Source organism: Leptonychotes weddellii, chromosome 4 (genome assembly GCF_054177405.1).
Source record: "Leptonychotes weddellii isolate Sample4059 chromosome 4, ASM5417740v2, whole genome shotgun sequence".
Lineage (NCBI taxonomy): Eukaryota > Metazoa > Chordata > Mammalia > Carnivora > Phocidae > Leptonychotes > Leptonychotes weddellii.
This window is the reverse complement of record NC_138372.1, coordinates 110,912,127-110,917,188: the sequence shown is the minus strand read 5'-3', so window position 1 is coordinate 110,917,188 and position 5,062 is coordinate 110,912,127.

The window sequence follows — 5,062 nt, the reverse complement described above, 5'->3', positions numbered from 1 at the left end:
GGGGAGTGGGAGAGGGAGAAGCAGGCTTCCCGTCGAGCAGGGAGCCCGATGTGGGACTCCATCCCAGGACCCTGGGATCATGACCTGAGCCGAAGGCAGACGCTTAACGACTGAGCCACCCAGGCGCCCCCTGAAAACAAATCTTAAACTCTCCCCAATGATCATATTGTAGGTGGTAGTGTCAGCATTTTAATTTTAAGACTGTTGAATGTGTATTGTGTGGATGAAGTGAATAGTTATGTTTATATTATTGGGAAACAGGATTTTGGGTTAGGAGAAAGGACAAAAGAAGTAACATAAATGAGGCAAGATAAAAACTCTGTAGTCCTAAATTTACGTTAGAAATATAAATTTGAGGGTTGCTTGGGTGGCTAAGTCGGTTAAGCGTCTGCCTTTGGCTCAGGTCACCATCCCAGGGTCCTGGGATCGAGTCCCGCATCAGGCTTCTTGCTCAGCAGGAAGCCTGCTTCTCCCTCTGCCTGCTGCTCCCCCTGCTTTTGCTCTCTCTCTCTGACAAATAAATAAATCTTAACAAAAAAAAATATAAATTTGGATTCATGATATATCTTACCTTAAAATGACAACAAAATAACAACAAATTTCTAGCCCTGTTCACTGAAAAGGCCTGAAAGCAAGGGCCAACTCTAATAATTAACAAACTTCATGCCAGAGTACTGGTCTGTTAGCATCATTTCCTTCCTGAAGGAATCAGGATTCCTCAGAAAAAGGGAGCTCTAGGGCAGAAAATGTTCAAGATGAACCTGTAACATTTCATCATACTGCAGGGCACAGAAAGATTCCCAGGAATGTGTCCAAAGGGTTCAAGGGTGAACTTGAAAAGACCTCCTTTGGCAAAAAATGTGACAATTTTATTAGTAAGGATAATAGCTACAATAGACTAAACATTTCAAGTATGTTCTAATCTATGATTTTATAATGATTCAGAAGAAAAAATACCCTCAGCAATCACCTATGGAGAGTGCTAGGGAACCAACTCATTATTCTGAAAATCACCCATTTATCCTGCCTTTCTTATGTATCAGATCTCAGAGGAATCAAACAGTTGGTAGGGGAAGTTTCCTTTACTGGAATGTTCAAGGAGTTGGACAAAAAAGAACGAAAATTACCACTTTGGAATTAATGAAAAAATGGAAGAAAGACAGAATGAATGAAGAAATAATATTAGAAATTACTGCTTTTGAATTAATGAGATGGAACGAGGCAATGATCACAAATGACTGCTAACATACTAAAAAAAAGCAACAGGAAAACGGTGTCCCCTGATAGAAGTATATATTCCAGCTATGAAGAACTTGTGCCAAAAATGGAATCAGAATCTGATAAAGCCTCAAGCCATAACTACCAATTTACAGGAAATATAGGGGACAGAGGAATGTGTTAAATGACATCACAGGGATGCAAATAGTAAGACCTAAGCAGTGGGAATCTCTGAAGGAGAAATTACTTGGTTTCTTCAACATATAAATTTCAAAGAACACCTCCCTGTTCCTCCCAAAAGGGAGAGAGATGAAGATGGAACCTATAGATTAAAAAGATTTAAGAAATAAATCAAGTAATTGCAATGTGTAGATTTTTTTTGAAATCTGTTCCAAATAAACTGAAAAAATTTCTTAAGCAAATTCTTTGGGAAACGTAAGCACTGTTTGGATACTTAATCATGTTTTTAAGCATGGTGATGGTGTTGTGGTTATGTTTTTTTTAGAAAGAATCCATACTAAAAAATTAAGAATGAAATGGCATGAAGTTTGAAATTTGTTTTAAAATAGTCTGGATAAAGTATACATGAAACTATAAGATTGACCATGAGTTGATAATTGTTGAATCTGGGTGGTAGGGACATATGAGTTTATTATATTATTTTTATATATATTTGAAGCTTTTTAATAATAAAAACTTTCTTTAGAGAGTGATATTTAGAGAAGCCTGAACAGGTTACTACAGCAGGTAAGGCCAAATCAATTCTATATTCCATAAATTTTTTTAAAAAATTCTGTATTAAATTTTATCAGCAAATGCTCCAGAAATCATTGGCAGTTTAGCTGGTAATAAATGTAATGATGATAAGAAAAGCAATAATTAACATTTATTGGGTGTTTATTATGTTCTCGTTGCTTTATATATATTAATCCTCCTAAAAAACCTTGAGGTAGTAACTGTGAAATACCCATTTGATAGTTGGTGCCATTGAGACCCAGGGAAATGGCACACCTTGCCCAGGAGATTTGAACTCGAACTCTGGTGGAACTTTCTCTTCTTTTTTGATTTTTTCTCACTTCTATTCTCGTCTATTTTCTTCTCTTCTTTTCTATTCTATGCTATTTACTTATAACATTTTAAAATATCCATTATTAGTTATACAGCGTTATATTAGTTGCAGGTGTACAATGTAGTGATTCAACAGTTCTGTATGTTATTCACTGCTCATCAAGATAAGTGCACTCTTTAATCCCCTTCACCTATTTCCACCCCCTCCCCACCACCCGTCTGGTAACCATCAGTTTGTTCACTATAGTTAAGAGTGTTTTTTGGTTTGTCTCTTTCTTTCTTTCTTTCTTTCTTTCTTTCTTTCTTTCTTTCTTTCTTTCTTTCTTTTCTTTTCTTTTCTTTTCTTTTCTTTTCTTTCTTTCTTTCTTTCATTCCACCTATGATTGAAATCATTTGGTATTTGTCTTTCCCTGACCAACTTCTTTCACTTAGTGTTAGACTCTCTAGATCTATCCATGTTGTTGCAAATGGCAAGATTTCATTCTTTCTTATGGCTGAGTAATATTTCACTGTGTATGTATGTATGTGTCTATATATGTAAGTGTGTATATATAGTATATATACTACTACTTTGTTATAAATTTGTTATAGATTAGTTATAAATCTCATATATATATAATATATATATGTATACACAGTACTTCTTTATTCATTCATTTATCGATGGGCACTTGGGTTGCTTCCATAATTTGACTATTGTAAATAATGCTGCAATAAACATAGGGGTGCATATATTTTTTCAAATTAGTGTTTTCATATTCTCTGGGTAAATACCCATAGTGGAATTACTGGATCACCTGGTAGTTCTATTTTTAATTTTTTGGGGGAACCTCCATACTCTTCTCCACAGTGATTGCCCCAGGTTTTATTCCCAGGAGCCGTGCACAAGGGTTCCTTTTTCTCCACATTCTTGCCAACATTTGTTGTTTCTTGTGTTTTTGATTTTAGCCATTCTGACAGTGTGAGGTGATGTCTTATTGTGGTTTTGATTTGTATTTCCCTGATGATGAGTGATGTTGAGTATCTTTTCGTGTGTCTGTTTGCCATCTGTATGTCTTTTGGAGAGATGTCTGTTCATGTCTTCTGCCCATTTTAAAATTGGATTATTTGTTTTATTGGTGTTGAGTTGTGTAAGTTCTTTATATATTTTTGGGTACTAACCATTTATTAGATATATCATTGCAGATATGTTCTTACATTCAGTGGGTTGTCTTTCACTTTTGTTGATGGTTTCCTTTGCTGTGGAGAAGCTTTTTATTTTGATGTAGTCCTAATAGTTTATTTTTGCTTTTGTTTCCCTTGTCTCAGGAGTCATATCTAGAAAAATGTTGCCATGGCTGATGTCAAAGAAATTACTGCCTGTGCTCTCTTCTAGGATTTTTATGGTTTCAGGTCTCACAATTCAGGTCCTTAATCCATTTTGAGTTTATTCTTGTGTATGGTGTAAGAAAGTGGTCTAGTTCCATTCTTTTCCATGTAGCTGTCCGGTTTTCTCATCACCGTTTGTAGAAGAGAGTGTCTTTTTCCCATTGCATATTCTTGCCTCTTTAGTTGAAGGTTAACTGATCATATAATCATGAGTTTATTTCTGGGCTCTATTCTGTTCCATTGATCTATGTGTCTATCTTTGTGCCAGTACAATACTGTTTTGATGACTATAGCTTTGTAGTATATCTTGAAATCTGGAATTGTGATACCTCCAGTTTTTTCTTCTTTTTCAAGACTGCTGTGGCTGCTTGAGGTCTTTGTGGTTCCACTCAAATTTTATAGGATTATTTGTTCTAGTTCTGTGAAAACTGCTGTTGGTATTTTGAAAGGATTGCATTAAATCTGTAGATTGCTTTAGATAGTATGGACATTTTAATATTTCTTCTCCCAGTCCATGAGCATGGAGTATCTTTCTGTTTATCTCATCTTCAATTTCTTTCATCAGTGTTTTAAAGTTTTCAGAGTACAGATCTTTCACCTCCTCGGTTAAGTTTCTTCCTAAGCATTTTATTATTTTTGGTGCAATTGTAAATGGGACTGTTTTTTAAATTTCTCTTTCTGCTACTTCATTATTAGTGTATGGAAATGCAACGGATTTTCATATATTGATTTTGTATATTGATTCTGTATCCTGAATTCATTTATCAGTTCTACGAGATTTTTTGATGGAGTCTTTAGGGTTTTCTGTATATAATATCATGTCATCTGCAAATAGTGAAAGTTTTACTTCTTCCTTACCAATTAGGATGCCTTTTATTTCTTTTTCTTGTCTGATTGCTGTGGATAGAACTTCTAGTACTATGTTGAATAAAAGTGATGAGAGTGGACACCCTTGTCTTGTTCCTGATCTTAGGGGAAAAGCTTCCAGTTTTTCACCATTGAGTATGATGTTAGCTGTGGGTTTTTCATTTATGGCCCTTATTATGTTGAGGTATGTTCCCTCTAAATCTACTTTGTTTAGGGTTTTGATCATGAATAGATATTTTACATTATAAAATGCTTTTTCTGCATCTGTTGAAATGATCATATTATTTTTATCCTTTCCCTTGTTGATATGATGATCATGTTGATTGATTTGCAAATATTGAACCACACTTGCAACCCAGGAATAAATCCCACTTGATCATGGTGGATGATTTTTTTAAAGTATTATTGGATTTGGTTTGCTAATACCTTGTTGAGGATTTTTGCATCTATGTGCATCAGAGATATTGGCCTGTAGTTCTCTTTTTTTGTGGCATCTCTCTGGTTTTGGTATCAGGGTAATTCTGGCCTCATGGAATGAATT